Source organism: Rhamphochromis sp. 'chilingali' (assembly GCF_963969265.1).
Source record: "Rhamphochromis sp. 'chilingali' genome assembly, chromosome: 1".
Classification (NCBI taxonomy): domain Eukaryota; kingdom Metazoa; phylum Chordata; class Actinopteri; order Cichliformes; family Cichlidae; genus Rhamphochromis; species Rhamphochromis sp. 'chilingali'.
Window position 1 is genome coordinate 61216306 of NC_137929.1, and position 25285 is coordinate 61241590.

A 25285-nucleotide genomic window follows, 5' to 3' on the forward strand; every position below is an offset into this window, starting at 1 on the left:
AGCTCATGTAGAGCTGGGCGATATGAGATTTTTTCATATCACGATATGTTTTTTTTTTTCATTTCAGGCGATAACGATATCTATCACGATATAAGCCAAATAACTATATTTCTAAGATTTAAATGTGCCGTTGCTCACAAGTAAAATGTGAAATAATCAGCAGCTTGTTTTTATTTAAATATTTATTTCCCATAATAAGTTCAACAGGGTAGATGTACTTAAGGAACATGAGACTTTTTCAGATAAATAAAGGCAAATATTGCAAACTACACAAAAGGCAGCCGCTAAAGCGTTTACGTTTCAAAATAGACCAAACGAAACAGACTACTAAATTGTCAATTCCACTTAGAAACAAAATATTAATTCTAAAAATAAATCTTAGTTTGTTTTACAGAAGAACAGACAAAACTGACTAACTTTTGTCAATATCAAATAAACTGAGAACTAAAAGGAAATTCTCAATCTCTCCTTGTTGTATAGCTGAGCTTTTCAAACAGTTTTAACAGTTACTTTAGTCTGACAAAAGCCAAATGACGAATTAGCGCTTCCAGTCAGAGACTGAGGCTACGTCCACACGTACACGGGTATTTTTGAAAACGGAGATTTTCCATTTTCGTTTTAAAAAATAATCCCGTCCACACATAAAGGCAGAAATGAAGGAAAACGATGCTATGAACATGCCAAATCAGCAGGTGGAGCTAGATTCCTAACCGTGCAGAAATGTTGGCCAATCAGAAGTCTAGAAGCCTCGGTGGGAAAAAGTAAACAAAGCTGGGGCAGAGAAGAAGAACCGAGTCGTATGTGTGGAGGGACAGTAACTGTCTGTATTTAAACACTGCAGAGAGTAGAATTAACAGTAACAGTATTGTAGAAGTTCATTTCACTGAAACAATAACGTGGCGCACAGTGTGACGCATGCACCAGTTTATTGTATTTCCAGACGTGCTTTCGGCACAATTTACAGTGCACGCTACTCTGTTTTTTGTCAGACTTGAAATAGCCGAAATACCTTCACACTACGGAACTTCTATGGCTCTTCCGTTCGACAATCTCTCCGGCATTGGAACCATCATCTGTTTTCTCTTCGGTAACCTTCAGTCAAGCTCGGTTGATTTTTCTAGTCGGCACACTCATTTCCTCCATTACCCGGGCGGTACGGTCGCTGGCTGCTTCCCAAACAAATGCACGTGCGGCTTGGCACTTGTGCTGTACGTAACAAGTCACGCGACGTGACGCTGCGGCTGTGATTGGTTCGGCTCTGCGCTACTTAATTTGGATTGGCTGACCTTTTTTTTTTTTTTTTTTTAAGAGGACAAGAGCGGCGAGGTCTATCGCGATAGCTTAATTTCTCTATCGAGTAAAAGTTATATCGCGATACATATCGTTATCGTTCTATCGCCCAGCTCTAAGCTCATGTAGAAAAAAACAAACAAATGAACAAAATATTTTCTCCTTCATTTCTGTCAAACAAAGCTGTATGACACGTTTCCAGCTGTTAGTATCATGGTTGCTAGGCAACCTGGGCAGCGCAACCTAGACCGTCCCATTTCACAAGGCTCGGACTTCCGGCCTTAGCGGTCTTTAAGTACGCGGCCCTTGAGGATCGTTGGGGCTGCGTACTTTAAGGCTGCAGACCCTGAATTGGGATACAGCCATTGGTCTGACCCAACAGTAGGAGGCGGTAATGCTCCTTTACGTTGGTTGCCAACCGCCGTTAAACACACAGAAGAAGAAGAAAGGAGGCGGAGGAGTCGAGCAGAGAGAGCTGCTTTTTCATGAAACGGGAGTAAAGTAGTGAACTTACAGGAACATATACCACTAGCAACGTTTGGATCGATATCTGCATCGATCTGCACACCCTTGTCTCCTGGATCGTAGCTGAGATCAGCGTGAATCACGTGGGTCTCTGCTCCCTGTGTTTGGAAAAACTTCCAGCTTCATCACGAAGTTTCTCTCGGTTTGTGGGCTCATCTAAAGGTAAGCACCGAGCTAACTTTAATGTGGGTGCAGTTTATGTTGAGTTTAGCTCTGTTGAGGATAATAGATTGCTTGGTATACACTGGAGTTAGACTGTAGAGTTTGTGATTGCTTGCAACATTATAATGGCTTTTAGGGGGTAAGAATACATACAGAAAAACAGTCTTTGAATATGAACAAAAGGATTGGGTGCAGGGCAGGAGAACAACCAGCCCCCACCCCCAGGACAGAAAGCCACAGGTACAAGCGTGGGGGAGGGCAATCAGCCTTTAGAATAGGACTTAACAAAAAACAAACTAAAAAATCGGCCCGTGTTCCTACATAACATTAAACATGTTAACAGCACAAAAGCCATATTAAACGCAGGCTACTTTAGACCCGGTGTTCCAGATCTACTGGCGTTTAGATCAACTGGCGTTGGTTGAACAGATGTTTGGCAGTCTTGCGTTTCAGGAGCTGCTACCGACAAACCAGCAAAAAAACGCCAAATGTGTCATCTGTGACATGTGTGACGTTAATTCAAACACACTCCGTCAGTCTTGATGCTGTTGAACAACAAAATGTTTAAAAATGTGGCGAGTTTACCTGGTGATATCCTCATGCACGACGCAATCGCGAAAACGGCAAACAATTAACACCACGCCGATGTTGTTCACAGGACAGCAGGAGTAAACGAGCGGGAGACTCTTGTCGTCGTAATCGTCCCCCTCGCACGTTTTATTTCTCCGGTTTCAGCGTTTTTGCTTCACAACTAAAGCGAGCAGTTTACTTTGTGCACTAACATGGACTCGAGTCAACCAGCGCCACCTCTGGCCACGTGCCACAGCCTACAGCCAGATCAACCTGTGACACACATCTGCAGCACGTTTGAATTCGTTTCATGCACATTTGTACCTTTCAATTGTGTCTGTTTGTGCGTCATGCAAATAAACCTTTGAAAATGACACTAATATTTCACTAGTTTTGTAACATCACATGCTGTTAGCGCAGTCTGTCTGCGTCTTTTCTCTGCGAACAAACATTTTAGAGCTGGTTGTTATATACAGTCTGTATAAGTGTGGTTAATCTAATAAACATTTGTAAGGAGATGACAGTTACTGTGAATGTACAGCAGGTGATTAGTAATAAACAGTCAGACAATGACTCTGACAATCTCATTCAGTCTTGCAGATTGAATGCACCTTCTGCGTAAAGTGGTACCACACAGTGTGTGTGGACTTCCCTTGTGCAGAAGGCAACTACAAATGTTGTGGGTGCTAAATAAACAGAGAAAATTGATCCCTGTTGTCTTTGCTTACTGATTGTTTTTAGTGTTGACAATCCACATTGCTGGGATTGCATCTTTCAACATGTTTGTGGGTAGATTTGGATGTACCAGGGTTAACCCTTGTATTATGTTGAAGAACAAAAAAGTGACATTGATTTTGTTGCGGGTCATTTTGACCTGTACTGTGTCAATCCACTCAGAATTGTCAAAAAACTGCACTGAAACAATAGCAACTTTATTTCCCATGAGATAAACATGTAGAACAAAGACATACAACAGTTAGACTTTCCATAACTATTTTAGGAACAATTTGGTTTTTCGTTCTTACAAACACATTTCTTTTGAACTTGCCCAACGTTCTCAGTTTTTCAATGTTCAACATTTTCAGTTTTGTCGACATGATGGACAGAATGTAACTGTGTGCTTTCTGTAGATGTACTTCTTGCATTTCTCACAAAAAGTGCTTGTTTTAAAACAGGAACTTTCCTAACTAAGATTTAAAACAAAAGATTTCTACGTCTCCTCCAGTCTCACAAACAGATGACAAACCAAGCGACACACCTGAGTCACTGACTTTCTTATATCCACTCACCCTCACTGTAGGGCAGGGATAGCTCAGTGGGTAGAGTGGCGGCCCCATGATCGGAAGGTCGGGGGTTCGATTCCCCTGAACAGCTACCCTGAGGTACCCCTGAGCAAGGTACCGTCCCTACACACTGCTCCCCGGGCGCCCAATGGCTGCCCACTGTTTCACTGAGTGAATGGGTTAAATGCAGAGAGGGATTTTCCCCACGGGGACCAATAAAGTACACTTCTTTCTTCTTCTTCTTCTTCTTTCTTCTTCTGGCTGTTTAGTACTAATCACTGTGTAACTGCTGTTACACAGTGTAACTGCCATCTCCTTACAAATGTTCATTAGATTAACCACACTTATACAGACTGTATATAACTACCAACTCTCCAGCCATGTTGAAGGATTGCCTATATTGGCTGGAAATATTCATTTCCAGAGAAATATAGGCAATCAAATGTGTTGTGCAAGAAACGAATTCAAACGTGGTGCAGATGTGTGTCACAAGTTGTTCTGGCTGTAGGCTGTGGCACTTGGCCAGAGGTGGCGCTGGTTGACTCGAGTCCATATTAGTGCACAAAGTAAACTGCTCGCTTTAGTTGTGAAGCAAAAACGCTGAAACCGGAGAAATAAAACGTGCGAGGGGGACGATTACGACGACAAGAGTCTCCCGCTCGTTTACTCCTGCTGTCCTGTGGACAACATCGGCGTGGTGTTAATTGTTTGCTGTTTTCGTGATTGTGTCGCGCATGAGGATATTAGCAGGTAAAGTCGCCACATTTTTAAACATTGTGTTGTTCAACAGCATCAAGACTGACAGAGTGTGTTTGAGATAACCTCACAAGTGTCACAGATGACACATTTGGCGTTTTTTTTTTTTTTTTGTTTTTTTTTTTTTGTTTTTTTTTTTGCTGATTTGTCGGTAGCAGCTCCTGAAACGCAAGTCTGCCACACATCTGTTCGACCAACGCCAGTCGATCTAAACGGCAGTAGATCTGGAACACTGGTGTTCCAGATTAACTGGCGCTTAGATTAACTGGATTTTACAGCACATTGTGTTGTGCATTCTGATTGCTGTAGACCATTGTCAATCAATCTAGTGCCATGTCTCCTCTACAGCAGCGGTCCGCAACATCAGGGCTCCTTTGGTACCGGGTCGCGAGAGTTGAGGCTCGGGCGTGAAGTGTATGGTTTTCAGGGTTTTTAATCGTTAAGTCTGGTTCCCTGGGTCTTTTCCCGTGTTGTAGTTGTGTATAGAGCAGGGCGATATGGCCAAAATATTTATCACGATATGTATTTGAAAATTTGCGATAACGATATAACTGACGATATAATTGATGCAAGACAAAATACAACTCCACAACATTACTAGCGCAAAAAGACAACCTTCCATTTATTTTCACTTAAACAAGAAGCTGGTTTTTATGTACATTAAAGCTTTATAAAAATGTAACAGTGCAAATGCAAATTCCTTGCTGAAAGTTTAACCAAAAGGCATTTCCAGTAGAAATGGGCTGACATAACCATGTATAATATCCACTGAAGTTAAAAAGAGGTGCTTTGCAACATTAAACTGCAGTGTGCAGTACGGATTTTTCAGACCATAAGGTGCACGGGATTATAAGGCACATTAAGCGAAACGAAGCAGTCAGATAAATCAAACTTTATTAAACTCATTCTTCTTGCTTCCTCCACTTCTGTACCATTGATTCATTAATGTTGAATTCTCTGGCAGCTGCTCTATTCCCATGTTGTTGCAGTATATTAATGACTAACCTCGTATTGTGGATGGATTATCTCAGTTGTTCTCCTGACTGAAGTTTGGTCCGTTTACAGCATCATGCCATGCGATTGCATTTGTTTCTAACCATGAGGAACCTTCACGTTAACTTTTATAAGTGGAAAAGTGTTAGTGTTCGTCCTCCAGCTTCACTGTTTATGTTATGCTAACATAGCTGTGTCACTAGCGATTACGTAGCACATCATTTATATACCAGCTAGCCCAACTTCAGTAACCCTACAAACGTCACTGCTGTTTAGTTTCCTGTCTTCATTTATGTTGGAAGTGATAGCAGAGCTGTACGTTTGAATTTTTTCAGAAATCTCTCAGTCAGAACATGCAATATCATGCTTAGGTAACTAGCGAAACTAGCGAGCTAACTTCTGCTAGCTTCCTGCTAACTTCTGACTCCGTTAAATGTAATAAATTTTTTTTCATGGATGCCTGGAAGTTAAACTTTATAGTTACACCTGGTAAAGCAGCAATGCTGACCGTTTTATTAAAGATGAAAGAATTGAGACAGTTTTTAACTCAGTGATGCTGCAGTGTTCGTTTGACCTGAAACATACGGAGTTTAGGACCCAGATTACTCCCAGATTTAAGAGCATCTTAGTCCGACAAATACGACAATAACGACGGCCGCTTGCATGTTCTGCAAAAAAATGTGCTTTGTCGTGTATCTGACGGACAAACACCAAACCAGTTCCACATCACTGAAGTTGCACCATTTTTACAAACCAATTCTGGTTCATCTGTTTCGCTCAACAATGCGTACAGTGCGTATGAAAACAAAGGCACTGCGCATGCGCGTTTTACTCCCATTCTATCGCGATATTTCATTTTCCTATCGTTGCCTAACATTATACCGGTATTACCGTGAACGGTATAATATGGCCCAGCCCTAGTTGTGTATCTTATTTTGAAAGAACTATTTACGCATTACCATAGTGACTAGAGAGCGTCAAGAAGCAGAGAGGAGGATGTTACTCTCGATGCTGTTGGTGCATTTCAGGAGAACAATGCTAATAAAGTTGCCCAATTACACAGCTGAATTTGCGTTCATTATATTTACAAAATACCACAGTTTTTGTCTTTGTCTGTATCATTTTATGTTGTTGTATTTATCCGCAACACCTTAAAGGCCCATCCGTGAAAATATTTTCTGATATTAAACTGGTCCGTGGTGCAAAAAAGGTTGGACACCGCTGCTGTACAGTACAGAATGCGTTGTCTGTGAAGGTTCTCAGTCATCCAGGTCATCGTAGTCAAAGGAGCTTGCAAAGAAAAGCGTCTGGACTTCTTTAAGTTACTTGAAGACGTTTCACCTCTCATCCGAGAAGCTTCTTCAGTTCTAAGGTCAAGTGGTGGAGAGTCCCAGATATAAACCTAGTGGGAGTATCCCCCACAGAGGGACAAAAGGACCCCCTGATGATCCTCTAATCACCTGAGCCAAGGTGTGAAACTGGGTGTGGGTCCCAATCAGCCAGAGTTTCGGGTGAGTTCATTGTGAAACCTGGCCCCACCTTATCATGCAAATTCCTGAGATCAGATGGCCCAGGATGTGAGTGGCCGCCAAGGCGTCTGGGAAGGGATTTCAAAACTGGATTATAAATGGCAGAAAGTTGGTGTCGTAAACCACCGCCTCTGTTCAAAGATGGTCGCTCACAGTGGACATAAATGGCTTCTTTCACTCCTCTTTCAAACCATCTGTCCTCTCTGTCCAAAATGTGAACATTGGCATCCTCGAAAGAGTGTCCTTTATCCTTAAGATGCAGATGGATTGCTGAGTCTTGTCCTGTGGAGGTGGCTCTTCTGTGTTGTGCCATGCGCTTGTGAAGTGGCTGTTTGGTCTCTCCAATGTAGAGGTCTGGGCATTCCTCGCTGCACTGTACAGCATACACCACGTTGTTAAGTTTGTGTTTTGGCGTTTTGTCTTTCGGGTGAACCAGTTTTTGTCTGAGCGTGTTGCTGGGTCTGAAATGCACCGGGATGTCATGCTTGGAGAAAACCCTCCTGAGTTTTTCTGATACACTGGCTACATAGGGGATGACAATGTTGTTGCGTCCGTCTTTCTTTCTGTCTGCTGCTGCACGCAATGTTGATGGTGAACAGATCAAAACACTGACAGAATCCATGGATGGCAGGCTTTTGAGTGTCCTTGCAAAGAAAGGTGTTTATATTGGTCGCTGATTTGTTTTTGTTTTGTTTTTGAATGTCAGAAATGTATATTTGTGAATGTGGAGATGTTATATTGGTTTCACTGGTTAAATTAAATAATTGAAATGGGTATATATTTGTTTTTTGTTAAGTTGCCTAATAATTATGCACAGTAATAGTCACCTGCACACACAGATATCCCCCTAAAATAGCTAAAACTAAAAACAAACTAAAAACTACTTCCAAAAACATTCAGCTTTGATATTAATGAGTTTTTTGGGTTCATTGAGAACATGGTTGTTGTTCAATAATAAAATTATTCCTCAAAAATACAACTTGCCTAATAATTCTGCACTCCCTGTTTATGTAAAAAAGCACTTAGACTAAAACTGACATAGCTACGTTAATCCTACTGTAAAACAATAAGACAAGGTACGACCTCTTCCCATGCTCCCAGGATGTGGGGGTGGACGCTAGAACACCTTAGAATGTCTCATCCTAGGGGGTCTGAAACATTCTTTCAATATGTCACCAACTATATGCTTCTAAACACAAATGATTACATGCAGTATTCTACCATATGCAAACTTGTATCATTAAAATATTTCATTTCATTTAATTCATTTCATTTATTTGTTCATTTTCAGGCACAACAAATACCTATATTGAACATAAAATGCACAAAACAAAAAACAAAAATTGCCTGAAAAAGGAGTGGGACGAAGAAAACTTATTAAATCCCACCCCTATTCTCACTCATCAACAAAAAAAAAAAAAAAAACAATAAACTTCCCGCAGCTACGCCTATCATTGCATACAGACCCATCAACAGCCCCGGGCACATACAAGCATCTAAACGGCAGCTCGCAAACAACAATTAGAGCCTTCATAACTGAATATATAAATTATAAATTGCATTACCACAGGTAACAGGCGGTAATAACTACAAGTAACAAACACACATACATATACATATATGTACATACATACGCACTTTTTTTTTTAATTTTTTGGAATCCATACCAGCAATGGTAAGAGAAGACATTACAGAGCACACCAAAAACCATCATTGAGTATACTGTGAGCAGACCCACTGTTTGTAGAGAAATTTAAATCTATGAATATTTTGCATTGTTTCAATTGTAAACTCAGACTGTTCCAGATTTTCACACCACATATTTCCCCACACTTCCACACAATATGTAAGATATGGAAGAACCAGGGTACAGTACAGAGTACGAAGTGCATCTTTATCAAGGAATTGTTTCACTTTGTTCAAAACTGCGAGGCTTCTGGAAATTTTGGTTTTTATGTGTCTGACGTGGGGTTTCCATGAAATTTTATTGTCAATTACGACTCCCAAAAATTTGTTTTCACTCACATTATCAATTGGTACACCTTCAATGACAATTGGTAATTCTATATTATATTTTAAATTACCAAAAAACATTGCTTTAGTTTTATTTATATTTAATGATATTTTATTTATGTCCATCCATTTTTTTTAAATTAATTTTAGCTCTCTGTTTACGGTCATTACAAGATCAGTATAATCATCGCTACTGAAAAATATGTTGGTGTCATCTGCGAACAGTATGAGCTTATAAGTACTTGAGAAACATCAAAAATATCATTTATGTATACATTGAAAAGTTTTGGTCCCAACACTGACCCTTGGGGAACACCACATGTAATACCAAGTTTCTCTGAATGGTAATGCCCTATGCTAACATATTGTTCCCGACCCGTTAGGTAACTTTTTAACCAGTTACCAGCTTTCCCTCGAATACCATATCTTTCCAATTTATCCAATAAAATTGAGTGATTGATTGTGTCGAAGGCCTTTTTGAGATCAACAAATTTACCAACTGCATATTTATTTTTATCCAGTGCATTAGTAATTTCTTCTACTGCCTCAATTATCGCCATTGAAGTGGTTCTTTGCGTTCTGAAACCATACTGACCAACATTTATTATTTGATGTTTTTCAAGGAATTTTTCTAATCTTGAATTAAAAAGTTTTTCTAGAATTTTTGAGAATTGAGGCAGTAGAGAAATACGCCTATAATTGGTAAAACTGTGTTTGTCATTACTTTTATATAGTGGTATTACTTTCGCAATTTTCATTTTTTTGGAAAACAACTGGACTGAAATGATAAATTACAGATATATGTTAAGGGACTAGCAATATTCAGAATAACCTGTTTAACTACAGACATATTTATGTCATGATAATCCATTGAAGACTTACTTTTACATTTTAATGTGATATTTATTACTTCTTGCTCATTTGTAGCTGAGAGGAACAGTGAAAAGGGATTTGATTTTACTGATATTTTCATTTTTATGACACGGGATGTTCGCTGCTAGTTCAGGGCCAACATTTATGAAGAATTTATTGAACCCATCGACAATATTACTCATGTTGTGATTTTCACCATTTGCATCAGTAAAATATTCAGGATATGATGTTCCAGAAGATCCTTGTTTAATTAAGTTGTTTAACACATCCCAAGTTCCTTTAATATTGTTTTTATTTTCATATAATCTTCTTCTATAATAAAATTGTTTGCTCGTTCTTATAATATCAGTCAATTTATTTCTATATGCTCTATATCTTTGTTCCACTTCTTTTGTTTTTACTTTGATAAACTGTTTATACAGATTGTTTTTCTTTTTGCAGGCATTAATAATTCCTTTTGTGAGCCAAGGACTTTTTATCTTTTTTTTTCTTTTCTTTGTCATGTGTTCGTTTATAGGACAATGTTTATTGTACCACATAGTAAAAATATCTAGAAAATTATCATAAGCCTTGTCCACAACTGACTCTTCATACACCGCTTCATACACAGCTGTTGTTAATTTTTTTTTCTTTATCTATTTGTCATTTCACGTTGTAGTATTACACAAAATTTTCAGATCTAATAGAAATAAAATAAGTGTTTCATAATTCATTCAATTTATTGTCTTTATTTATAACTGCCATTATTATTTCATTCTATTATAGAATCTTACAAGAAAGAGGCAAAATTGTATTCCATTGTGCTTTATTAGCTACATTGGTTAAAAAATGAATCAACAATGCCAAAAAAACCTATCAAAACAACATACTGGAAAATAGTTATTCATCACTTGATTGATTCAATACAACACTTGGGCACATATATGCGGGACGTTTCGTGGCTGTGTTGATATTGCGCTGTCTCTTAACCAGTGTTGGGTAAGTTACTTTAAAATAGTAACTTAGTTACATTACTAGTTAGTTCTCTCAAAAGTAACTCAGTTACTTCAAGTTATGTGTTACTTTCAAAGTAACTAGTTACTAGGGAAAGTAACTTTGGTTTTACTCAAAATTCTCTTGTTAATGTGTTGCTTCCATAACTTTGCCAGTCTTCTAGCTTGCTTACTTGCCACAAGTGCACTGTGCCACCTACCAATAGACAGGAAAAGATAATGTGCATATTTCCACGAGAGAAATCCCACACCTGGACCGTCATTGACTGCTGCCATGATTCCAGCCTACGTCACAGCGTCATGTGCGCCTTTTACATCCAACACAAAAACTGCAGTCGTGATGCTTTCGATTGTACTCAGAACTCGGAAATTCTGCCTTCTGAATAGGAAGATGTAGGTAACACCAGACTGCACATGAGCTGCATACAGAGCTGGACTGGGACAGAAAATTGGCCCGGGCATTTTGACTAGAGACTGGCCCACCATTGTAGGGAAAATCATAAAGCCTTTGAATGAAAATAAACACTGTTGTGACAGTGATGTACACTGTTTTGATGGTATATATGCATTAATCTATCAATCGTTTGTTGTAAGATTCAGATAATTATTTTTTTAAAGCTAGACATTTTAAATGAGAATAAGAAAGAAAAGTATTTCTGTACTTCTTTGTGCCCCCCTCTCCCTGTTAATGCCCTACATGGACCCCTGGCAACACTTTGCTAGACCCGCCCCTGCACAGTTACCACCTGTCAGCTACCTAAAAAAGGATACTGGTGTTATTTGTCTCTCAGAAACAGTTCATAATTTCCCTTCAACTCATTCATGTCACCTAAAAGATAAACCTGTTTCTCCATCACCTGCTCAGCTCTGATGATCCAGTAAGGACATCTCCTGGTATCATCTTCATGTTTCCCTCTCACCAGATAACCAAACCATATCATGACCAGCAGCTTTTTTGCAGCTGTGGCTCCAGCCAACATCAGCTGATACTAAAAATTAATATTAAATAAATTCTAACAACAACTGATCAAGCTTAAACGTGCTGCTGTTGTTTAGCGCTGTCAGGGACCAAGCAGTAAAGCATAAAGGACACAGGTGGTTTTAATTCAAAAAATGGGTTTTATTGACCCAAAAATATGAAAATATATTTAACAAAGCCAAAACTTAAACAGGCAGACCAATAAAAGAGGTCAACTCAATAGACTAAACTCAAGATAATAATTAACAGAACCTCAAACAAACATATGACAAACTGACCTGCTGAAATGACACACAGGGGGACTTAAATACTGGTTTAGCTAAACCAAATGACACACACGGGGGAAAACAAAATGGCTGCCATATAACCAACTAATACAAAACATTTAAACAAACGTGAAACACCCCCCAGGCAATGAAGCATGTGGTGCAATCCAATTAGGCTGTCAGTAGTACTTCAGGTCTCCCAGCCCTTTGCCACACCTTTTGCCAGACAGGAGGAGACACCAACCCCCAGGTAACTCAAACAAAGAAAGATGTATTAATATAACATAAAACAGAACTTTGACCTTGCAAGGTTAATATGTGTGCACGCCATATAAACATTGGAAGGTGTGATGGAAAAATGAATACATTTAATAAAGAAACGATATTGAACAATAAATAGAATATTTTAAAGTAGTGACTGTTAATTAAACTAAAGTGAACAGCGGATGGTGAGGTGTGGAGCTTACCATGTGTGACATGCCATCACAAGCGCGATATCCTCTGGTTTCCTCTTTCGGCGCAAAGTGGGCAATAAACAAACAAGAGAGCCGATCAGCTGATCACTGATCAGTTTTCATGATTGAAGTAGAAACGGGAGAGGGAGGGGGGAGAATGAGAGGAGAGGCAGCTGTGCAGCAAAGACACAGAATAACTCCAGCTTTGTGCCTTTGTCTTTGTAGCTGAATTACAGGACAAACTGTTCCTTTTCACCTCAATAAGAAACGCGTAATATTTTCTCTGAATACCAGATGGGACGGTTGGCAACTCTAATAACTTATGAACAAAATAAAGTGCAACATCATTAACTTCATAGCACCCACCCAGCTGTATAGAAACTCCGTCATGCTAGCTAGCACGCAGTACGGAAAAAGTCAGCACAACGAAAATAAACTCCACCTAAACTTGGTTTATATCTGACCCAGAGAGACTGCAGGCCATAACTTCTTACCTGAAGTTCAGTTCACACTCGGACCGGCGGCTGCTTCGGATCTCTCCTCTTGCCTCCCTTTTCCTTCATCCACCTGCTGGCCTACACCACTTGCTAATGTTACTGAATCTGTGGAAGCTCCGCGATAGCCACCACACAAAGTAACGAGTAACGACCCTATCTAAATCCCAGTAGCGACTAACGCGTTCCTGATTTTGGCATAATAACTAGTTACCGTGCTCGTTACCACAATAATAATGTAGTTACTGTAACGCGTTACTTAATAACGCGTTATTCCCAACACTGCTCTTAACTGATCAAATCTTGCTGTGGTAGCAGCTTTAAACTCTGTATGACCCAGGTTGATAGAGGGTGTCCAGCCTGGGTCGCATTCCTGCATTTTGTAGGCTGGTTTTCCTACAAAACACAACAAACATTAGCCCATAAAGCAGCAGAGTGCAACAAATTCAATTCAAATCAATATAAGACTTATTTGTAACCTACATCAACAATTATGTTATTATAAATTACGTAATAACTACAACAGAAGACTTACCTTTGTGGAAATGCTTGGAGCAGACTAACATGTGAGCTGGAGTGTTCTGAAACGTTATATTTGGTCTGCAATCAAGGCCATCCGTCAGCTCTTTGTTACTTCGGAAACATGGCTTAAACAATTTCTCTTCCACGACGTAATCCGATAACAACCGATCTCTTTACTTGTCGGCTTCTCGTGTCTGTCATGCGACCGGCTATTGCAGTTAATAATACAACAGCTTCTTACCATTTTTGGTGTTTATTTTTATCGCTGTGTGACTGTTTTCATGTGAAAGCCTCCTTGCGCTAGTACCGCTTGCCACTCATTCCCAGAATCCTTTGCGGTTTTACCCCTGAATGACGTCACATTTTCAATCTCTATTTTGCGGCAAAATTATCCACACCCACCGCCACGCTATGATTTGCGGGAAGCATGGGACCACAAAGCGTGCGCCGGACCACGATATTGATATTTGGGGAAAATCGACGGTTCATTTTGAGTACGCATTTGGTATACACCTCAGATTGGGACAGCCGTCGTTGTGTCACTGTGAATTAATAGGGCTGAAAATGCGTGCTTCAAGCGTGCAGTCTCTTAATAATTGGAACACAGCCCCAGACAATAAAGTTAGTTCCCGGCTACGAGCCCGACACGGAACCAAACGTATTAGCCCGAGATCTCCTTACCACAGTTAGGAGCCGCAGACCTGGCCGAGGTAACAAGAGAGTGCAAACATGTTGAGGGATTGGCTGTGTTAGTTCATTGAGAGTTTTTTTGGAAAGAAAACAGCTTTCACTTACAGTTGAAAACTAATGTGTACGCTTATTGCTGCAGTTTTATTTTGTTAAATACAAACAAAATTGTAGCAAAAGTGCTGCCGCATGTCTGGCCAGAAAGAGTTGTTTATTTGGTAGTTCAATGAAATTACTGTACTGCACTGCTGAGTGACTGTCATCTGCTCGCCAAATACATTTCATTACAATGTTGACCCTGTGCTAGGGGTGGGTGATATATACGATAGAAACGATATAAATTTGGCCAACGATAGAGATTTTGACTATATCGCGATAGCGCATGTTGATGATGGCATCAAGCTGAGCTTGTTTTGGTCGAAAGCATCGCAGCAGCTACAACCATTATCGTCTGCAAATTATGCCGGGCAACAGTCGTAGCACTTTTGAAATATGGGGAAAGCCAAAAACTGCGCTTCCTCCACTTCCATAACATTGATTCATTAATGTTGAATTCTCTCACAGCTGTTCTATTCCCATGTTGTTGCAGTATATTAATAACTAACCTCATATTGCGGATGAATAATCTCAGTTGTTCTCCTGACTGCAGTTTGGCCCGTGTACAGCATCCTGCTATGTGATATCATTTGTCCCTAACCACCAGAATCCATCACGTTAACTTTTATCGAGTGAAAAAAAAGTTGGCGTTCATCCTCCAGCTTCACTGTGCTAATGTTATGCTAACATAGCTGTGTCGCTAGCAATCACGTAGCACATTATATACCAGGTAGTCCAACTTCAGTAACCCTACAAACGCCACTGCTGTTTAGTTTTCTGTCTTCATTTATGTTGGAAGTGATAGCAGAGCTGTACGTTTTAATTAGTTACAAAAATCTCTCAGTCAGAACATGGTATGTCATGTTTAGGTGGAAACTAGCGAGCTAACTTCCTGTTAACTTCTAACTCCGTTAAATTTAATAAATTTTGTTTTCATGGATTCAGAGATGTTACACTCGATAAAGCAGCAACGCTGATGATTTAATTAAAGATGAAATAATTTAGACTGTTTTTAACTCTTAGTGTTCGTTTGACTTTGGGACCTAAATTGGACGGAGTTTTGGACCCAGATTACTCTGCGAAGCTCCTCACTACGGCAGCCATAATGCTCTGACAATCCATCAAGCGGTGGGGCTTACCAAAGTTGTACTAAAACATTTTTAACAGATTTCTGCAGCCAAAATCGGTTCGAGGTCAGTAAGCACAACAAGAATTCATACATAAGGCACACTCTCGATTTTTGAGAAAATTAAAGGATTTTAAGTGTGCCTTAAAGTGTGGAAAATACGTTATAAAGAAGAAAAGAATATATCGTGATATATATCGTTACCGCACATGCTTCAAATTATATCGCGATTTGAATTTTAGGCCATATCGCCCAGCCCTACCCTGTGAGTCAGTGGCTTCTTCCCTTTCAAGTTCCTGTGCTAACTTGCATATGACAAATGAAACTTAAAGGCTTCAGATAGTTAAGAGTGAGAAAAAAATTGTGCTCATGTTTGCAATTTTGTCTTGTTACACAATATTTGGAATTAAATAAAACAAACAAAACACTACATTTTAGGAATGGGTTGTACATTTTGTGGGTGTTTTCGTGTTTGTTTGTTTGTTGTACTACTTGGACACTAAAGTGGCCCTCCAATTAAGCTAGAAGTGGACCATGGCTCATTTGAGTTTGAGACCCCTGCACTAAGTGAACCGAGCCAGATGATTAAATTTAGAAAAACATGCTTAAAATCATCTGGTCTTCATGAGCTTCATTGCATGTGTGTATGTGTTAGTAGGATTAATACGTTTTGTGCTCATGTATGTAATTTTAATTACCCCCCCCCCCCCCTTTTTTTTTACCCAAACAAAACTGTTTTCTACACTTTCTTGATTCAGAAACATCTAAAAAAGAAAATCTCTATCTTAGTCAGGCACAACTAAATTCATGCAAGTTGACCCAGCCAACCACACTGTGTGTTGTTAACAGGTACCCCCTCATGATGTGTGCCACTTCCTATCTGATTTTTGCTCCCCCTATATGGAGGAATACAATAGCCACACACTTCCAAAAACAGAATTTATTGCTTAGATAATGAATTGTAGAATAAATTCTGCATTTGTAAAGTCATTTTTGAATTTCACATTAACAAAGTGATTTTTGAAATGTTTTTATAAAAAACCTCATTAGGATGGTAATGAGGTGCTTGGAAATGTTGTAGGTGGCTGAGTTTATATTGCTACCAATGAGTCTGAGCGGGACTCCTTTGTGGAACTATGGAAGTCCATATATACAGGGCGTAGCATTCCCTGGGTAAAGGCGGTGATGTGCAGGGCAGTCAGTGGCTTCTTCCCTTTCAAGTTCTTGAATACACCTGATGACTTTCTTTTTGTAGTTGGTACTGAGGTTTCACCTTGAAGCTTCAGGTATTGTTGTCACTGAGGAGTGTAGTTTATCTGCTCTGCTTCTTTTTGTCAGGGATATAATACATATATATATACAGGGCTCTAGAGTGTGACCAAATTTCTTTGTGGTGCAACTAAAAAAAATATTTGGTTACACCGGTGCGACCAACTGTTCGGGTAAAAACAATAAAAATAAATAAAAAATCTCTGCAACTCTCCGTGTGGTCAACAACAGACACACATTATTCCCCTATTGTGGCATAAACCAATCAGAGATAGTCAGGGGCAGAACCTCTCTGATTGGCCGTGGTCCAGTTGAAAGTGCAGGTGAGTAGTTTGAATAAAGTGATATCGATTCATTAAATCCTGAATTGACTTTTAAATATAACTGTGTTTTACCAGAAACACCAGATTCTCAGGTTAAAGCTCACAGAACTATTTCAACAACCACCACACTGCAAATGAGGTACACGGATTGCACACAGATTCTGAGCTGCAGGTTTTGTCTCTCTCCAACCAAAATTCACCAAACCAGCAGCAAAAGAAGCAGCAAACTGCGCTTGACATATGATCAATGTTGTCATGAGTTTTGCCTCTTTTTTTCCACCACGGTAAAAATCACACTTCATGCACAGCTCGCTCTCTCTCTCTGTACTTCAAGAACAGTTTCCCGTCTCAAATCTCTGTTTTCTGCATTATTCATTCGCTTATCACCCACCAGTCTACCGTTGTTTACAGCGCTGTCAGCCAGTCTTTTTCTTTACTTTTTTTCACTTAAATGACCTCGGACAAGAAAGCCTAATTTTTCTGCTGTTCAATACTGAACAAATTTAAACTTTTTAAAATTATTCATAAGATTGCAGAATGTTTTTAAGGTTATCTGCTATAAAAAGTCAGGCCAGTCTCCTTCATGTTTTTCTGTGTTTTGTTCTCAGTTACTTTCACACAAAGGCATCTGCTGTGATGTTCACAATTCTGATGAAGTCTCACATGTGTCAGTACTGATAAATGATCAGAATTATAATATTTCTGACTGTCTGAGGCTAAGTTGAATCGAATCAGGACTTTGAGAACCGGAATCGAATGGATTGTAGAAATCAGTGATGATACCCAGCCCTAGTGAGTAGCCTAGGCCTGACAGAAGTGGATGTAGCTCTGGTTAATAAGAAAAGATTAAAAGAACTATTGATAACCTTTTGTTAAGTTAAGGCCTGATCCGTCTGAAATTCATAGCCAGTGCTCTGACACGGTGCCATCAATCTTTGAATGCTGAAAAAGCACAGTGTATACAGAAAACACATTACAGGGAGTGCAGAATTATTAGGCAAATGAGTATTTTGTCCACATCATCCTCTTCATGCATGTTGTCTTACTCCAAGCTGTTTAGGCTCGAAAGCCTACTACCAATTAAGCATATTAGGTGATGTGCATCTCTGTAGTGAGAAGGGGTGTGGTCTAATGACATTAACACCCTATATCAGGTGTGCATAATTATTAGGCAACGTCCTTTCCTTTGGCAAAATGGGTCAAAAGAAGGACTTGACAGGCTCAGAAAAGTCAAAAATAGTGAGATATCTTGCAGAGGGATGCAGCAGTCTCAAAATTGCAAAGCTTCTGAAGCGTGATCATCGAACAATCAAGCGTTTCATTCAAAATAGTCAACAGGGTCGCAAGAAGTGTGTGGAAAAACCAAGGCGCAAAATAACTGCCCATGAACTGAGAAAAGTCAAGCGTGCAGCTGCCAAGATGCCACTTGCCACCAGTTTGGCCATATTTCAGAGCTGCAACATCACTGGAGTGCCCAAAAGCACAAGGTGTGCAATACTCAGAGACATGACCAAGGTAAGAAAGGCTGAAAGACGACCACCACTGAACAAGACACACAAGCTGAAACATCAAGACTGGGCCAAGAAATATCTCAAGACTGATTTTTCTAAGGTTTTATGGACTGATGAAATGAGAGTGAGTCTTGATGGGCCAGATGGATGGGCCCGTGGCTGGATTGGTAAAGGGCAGAGAGCTCCAGTCCGACTCAGACTACAGCAAGGTGGAGGTGGAGTACTGGTTTGGCCTAGTATCATCAAAGATGAGCTTGTGGGGCCTTTTCGGGTTGAGGATGGAGTCAAGCTCAACTCCCAGTCCTACTGCCAGTTTCTGGAAGACACCTTCTTCAAGCAGTGGTACAGGAAGAAGTCTGCATCCTTCAAGAAAAACATGATTTTCATGCAGGACAATGCTCCATCACACGCGTCCAAGTACTCCACAGCGTGGCTGGCAAGAAAGGGTATAAAAGAAGAAAAACTAATGACATGGCCTCCTTGTTCACCTGATCTGAACCCCATTGAGAACCTGTGGTCCATCATCAAATGTGAGATTTACAAGGAGGGAAAACAGTACACCTCTCTGAACAGTGTCTGGGAGGCTGTGGTTGCTGCTGCACGCAATGTTGATGGTGAACAGATCAAAACACTGACAGAATCCATGGATGGCAGGCTTTTGAGTGTCCTTGCAAAGAAAGGTGGCTATATTGGTCGCTGATTTGTTTTTGTTTTGTTTTTGAATGTCAGAAATGTATATTTGTGAATGTGGAGATGTTATATTGGTGTCACTGGTAAAAATAAATAATTAAAATGGGTATATATTTGTTTTTTGTTAAGTTGCCTAATAACTAACGAACAACACCACAGCACTGGCCAAGAAATCACAGCAGCGTCTCTTCTTTCTCCGCAAACTAAGAAGAGCAGGAGCACCAGCCCCCATCATGTACACTTTCTACAGAGGCACCATCGAGAGCATCCTGTCGAGCTGCATCACTGTGTGGTTTGGAGCCTGCAATGCGTCCTGTCATAGAACCCTCCAATGCATAGTGAGGGCTGCAGAGAGGATCATTGGTGTCTCTCTCCCCTCCCTCCAGGACATTTACAGCACCCGTCTCACTAAAAAAGCCCTTTGCATAGCGGCTGATCCCACGCACCCAATGCAAAGCTTCTTCAAGCTGCTGCCGTCAGGGAGGAGACTGCGGAGTCTCCAGGCCAGGACCAGCAGACTGAAGGACAGCTTCATCCATCAGGCTGTCAGGAAGCTTAACTCCCTCCCGATTCTGCCCCCCTCTCCCCTCTTCTCCACCACGGTCTCACTGAACTCTGTCACACACACTCACTCTCTGACGCACTCACTGGCCTGCTCCAGTCACTTTGTGGAGCATTGGACTGCCATTACCTCATAAGACTCTGTTGTTACACTATCTCTTACCATATACTACTAAATCTCCATTTGCACTATTTGCCTATTTTGCACCACTATGCCTCCTTACTTGAATATTGTATATTGTATATTGCATAGCTTTTTTTGTTATACGTAAAATTGTATTGTATTTATTTAAACTTTACTTTTTAATTATTTTATTTGCATTTTTCTAATCACTAGGGTTTGAGAGTAACGCAATTTCTATTCTCTGTATGTCCTGTACATGTGGCAGAATTGACAATTAAAGTTGACTTGACTTGACTTGACTTGAATTATGCACAGTAATAGTCACCTGCACACACAGATATCCCCCTAAAATAGCTAAAACTAAAAGCAAACTAAAAACTGCTTCCAAAAACATTCAGCTTTGATATTAATGAGTTTTTTGGGTTCATTGAGAACATGGTTGTTGTTCAATAATAAAATTATTTCTCAAAAATACAACTTGCCTATTAATTCCTAATAATAAAAAAGTTAGTCTAGAGCCCTGATATATACGTTTTGTGTCCTAGCTGAGTAACAGGAGAAGAGTCTGGTGGAGCAACAGAGGAAAATTTCAGCCATTTGGACTCAGCTCAGCCACTACAGAGGAAACAATGTCTTCAACACAAAAGGTGAGAAAAATATCACAGTTACACTTTTTGAAGCTGTGTGCACAGCTGGTTATTTTTTAAAAAGCTCTTAACAGCAGCTTTATCTTTTCCACCCTTGGCTCATCCATATGTACATAATCGATATTCAAAATCGAAAACCCCAGAAGTTACAAGAAAATACAAAGACTATATTCTATCTACACACATTGAAACCATATCATCAGTTAAACTCACAATTTTTTATGAGTAAAATATTTTCTCCACTGATCAGTATTTCTTCAATATGTAATTTTAATTACAACTCTGATTGTAGCGCATCATTGTTATGTAATAATATCACCAGAAGGCGATGGTAACACACCTACGAAGTGTTTTTTGAGATGTTTGACTCCACTAATGGAGGGAGTTTCAGTTTGTTCCACGACTGCATTTCACTCACTGCCTCTGTTTGTATCTCTGTCACTGCAGGACCAACATGGAGCAAGAAGTCAGCGCTCTCAGGAGGCCGACAAACCTCACAGAAGAAAGGGAGAGAAAACATACAGCTGTGATGAGTGTGGGAAGAATTTTACCCGGGCTCAAAGCCTAAAAACACACCAACTCATCCACAGTGGAGTTAAACCTTACAGCTGTGACTTGTGTAGAAAGTCTTTTACCCTGGCTGAAAGCTTAAAAAAGCACCAAGTCATCCACAGTGGAGTGAAAGCGTACAGCTGTGATTTGTGTGGAAATTCTTTTACCCAGGTTCAAAGCTTAAAAACACACCAACTCATACACAGTGGAGTGAAAGCGTACAGCTGTGATTTGTGTGGAAATTCATTTACCCAGGCTGGAGGCTTAAAAACACACCAACTCATACACAGTGGAGTTAAACCTTACAGCTGTGATTTGTGTGGAAAGTCTTTTACCCAGGCTGGAAGTTTAAAAACACACCAACTCATCCACAGTGGATTTAAACCTTACAGCTGTGATTTGTGTGGAAAGTCTTTTACGAAGGCTGGAGGCTTACAAATACACCAAGTCACCCACAGTGGATTTAAACCTTACAGCTGTGAGTGGTGTGGAAAGTCTTTTACCCAGGCTGGAGGCTTAAAAGCACACCAATTCATCCACAGTGGAGTTAAACCTTACAGCTGTGACTTCTGTGGAAAGTCCTTTACCAAGGCTCAAAACTTAAAAATACACCAACGCATCCACAGTGGAGTTAAACCTTACAGCTGTGACTTGTGTGGAAAGTCTTTTAACGTGTCTCAAAACTTAAAAAAACATAGACTCATCCACAGTGGAGTTAAACCTTACAGCTGTAACTTTTGTGAAAAAACTTTCATTGACAAGCACTACCGAAATATTCACCTACGGATTCACACTGGAAATGATGTTTCGTGCTGTGATCAGTGTGGGAAACTGTTTGCAACCGATGCACAGTTACAACGACACATGTTTAGTCACACCGAGGAGAGACCTTATAAATGTGACCTGTGTGAGAAGACTTTTAAATCTCCACATCACCTGAAAAGCCACCAACAGATCCACACCAGAAAGTAACTCTACAAGTGCAGTTACCGTGAGGATGTATTTAGTTTTTATCTTGTAATTGTAACCTGAGTGTTTGGAACAAATCTGATCAGTAAACTTCTGGAATTATACTGAATGAACTGTTTGGAAAATTGAAGAATAATTTTTGCCCAGTAAGCTGAGTGTTATAATGTAAACAGTAAAATGTAATTGGACGTTGGCAGAGATGCTTTTTATTCCCGGCAACGTTCAGGATAAAATTGTTGAAGGAATTCTCTGACTTACAATGTCTTTGTTTAGAAGTGGAAACTGTTTTCTTTCCCACCTCTGTGGTGGGAAAGAGTTTCTCTGTGACCTTTGTGGAAAAACTTCCAATCATCAACGGGACCTAAAACCACATCAACGTAGACACACTGGAGACAAAATGAACTACTGCAAAGAATGTGGGAGAGGCTTCCAAACACCAAGTACATTAAAATCCATGAACTCTTCCACAGTGGGGTCAAAAAGCACTGTGACCAGTGTGAGTCATCCTTCACCACTGCACGAGAGCTTAAAGAACAAGCATAAGGGAATCCACACAGGAGAGACACCATACAAGTGCAGACACTGACAAAAGCTTCTCACAATCAGGTCATCGTAACAAACATGAACGTACACACATGGAAGTGAACTTAAGCTGTGACCAGTGTGACAAGAGTTTCAGGAATCTCAGTTCATACTCCGAACACAAACGATCCCAAGCTGTAAATAAACTGTTTCACTGTTACCAATGTGCAAAAACATTCACTTCATTATCTGCTCTGTGCAAACATCAGCCTGATCATGCAGGACTGAAATCACTGGATCACAATGAATCTGAAGAGAGAGAAAGATCCTCTTCTGGTTTCAGGGTCAGACTTAAAAACCTTGAGATCAGGCTCCACAGAGTTCAGATGGAATCTCCTGTAAAGAGTGTCAGCTGATGCCACACTTGGATCTGATGAGGTAGCTCTGATTTCTGGAGCTGCAGTGAATAATCCTGAATGTTACATTTAGGAAGCTGCATGTTTAGACATTAGGGGTGCAACGATACACAAAATTCACAGTTTGATTCGGTTCGATACTTTGGTGTCACGGTTCGATATTTTTTCAATACAAAAAAATGTTCATGCTTTTTTAATTTGTCATTTATTAAAATTGTAAATATATATTTAAACTCAAAAGTACAGTTTGTAAATTTAATGTTGCTGAAACAACAAAGTAATAAAAAAATAAATAAATCAGATCGAGAAATAACTCATCTTTGGAAAAGAGAGTTTATTACAGAGAAATGGCTCTTTCCGAAATAAAAGCTATACTATACGCTTCTTCTGGGCTATTTTCTCAGCAACATATTAAACATATCAGGTCCCCATAAGAAGAATCATGTGCTAACGGCTGTCTAAATGACTCGGGTAAAGTTTGTAGCATGCGTGCTTGTTGTTTTTGTGTGCTTCCACTTGTCTTTGCACTAGGATGATGTCGGTGTAAATGTGCAGTAATATTCGTTGTGTACCCACTAGTGCTGTCAGCGTTAATCTGAAATGACGTTAACGCCCCAACACGGCAAAGCAGATCGCCCCGTGCTTCAGCTGGGCGGCATCAACACGTTAACGAGCAAACTGCACTAACGCAGTAGTTCCCACCCATGTAATTGAGCATTGCGTGGCACATTCGACATATTGTTTTACTTTTGTCCATGACAGCTTACCTTCAGGGTCATATTCACATGAAGACCAAAATAGTTCCAAAGGCCAGATCTGAATGAGGGTGGGGGAGGTTCAATTTGCCAAGTTGCAACGAGCTTAGCTTCTGTCTTGCTAGCTTGCGCTGCGCTCAGTGGATCTGCGCTCGACAGTGCAGCCTAGGCGGAGTAGTCGAACACAGATCCACTGAGCTCTCAGCACAGACAGCATCGTCAGAAGAAAAGTTGATAAAATAAATTAAAAATTTTGTATTGTTCAATACATATGCGTACCGAACTGAAAGCACTTTATCAAACGGTTCAATGTCGATACGAGTATCGTTGCACCCCTAATAGATATTTATATCAAGTTTATGTTTTTTCCTTTGAGGGATTTTAATTCTCTAAAATGTTATCCCTGTTACATTTTAATCTTTGTTCCCTTAGGACACAGTAGTGTTTAGTAGTTGTATTTGTTACTGTATTATTAAAGTTATAGGAATGTCTTTTTTTCTACCAAACTTTTAATCTATCAGTTTGGTATCATATCAGATATGTATATCAATTTCTTTTATTTCAGCTTTCTTAGTTTTTCCTAAATTTAACTTCTTTTTTTAATGTATTCATTTTATGTGTTATCTCAGTTAAATTTCAATCCTTCATTCATATTTAATCTTTTGCTGTGGTAAAATCTTCTCTTAAATCATTTTTTCCCAAAACTGCAAATAATTACACAGCAGTTGCTCGTAAAACTTCCAAAATGAACTAAATCTGTCCACCAGCTTTGAAACAACACTGTGCTGTGACTTTATGACCAGAATAAAATAAACTCCCGCTAACTGGTTTTGGCCTGTAGGTCCATGTAATACCAGTTTGTATCAGAAGATGGAGTCAGTGAGTCAGTGTAACCTTGATTCAATTACGCAAAGAGCACATTGGCAGCGAAGAAATGTTAAAAGTTCAAAAATTTTAATAAACCCCTATTTTTGGCTCCTCCTGTTACTTTGGTGTATTTACTGTATGCTTGAAGTCTACATGAAGTCCATATGTTTTTTTTTTTAATGAATTCATTTCGATCCATGTGTTCTGCAGCTGTTTTCCTATTGATTTGAAGTTTGTATTATGAAATCCTGATAATGTTAAAGCATTAGTTATGTTTGCTTAACTCTGTGTAAAGGTTGTTTTTTTTTTTTTATTAAATAGTTTGGTGTGAAAAATAAAGAAATGGTCTCACAACAAGTAGTTTGACCCATGATTTCAGATTCAAAGTACATAAACTGTTTTCAGTGGTACATGTGGAGGTTTATCACAGGAGGAGACTTGGCTTGTTCTTGACTGATTATTTCAAAT

The 25285-nt window shown here is 39.6% G+C and overlaps 1 long non-coding RNA gene across 1 annotated transcript; it reads left to right on the forward strand.

The window, feature by feature from the left end:
• The first annotated feature begins 1572 nt into the window (after window positions 1-1572).
• LOC308410843 lies at window positions 1573-25165 on the forward strand. The gene is made up of 3 exons (XR_013974275.1): window positions 1573-1977; window positions 20635-20736; window positions 21184-25165. It is a non-coding gene; the product is annotated as an uncharacterized lncRNA (long non-coding RNA).
• Window positions 25166-25285: the final 120 nt, after the last annotated feature.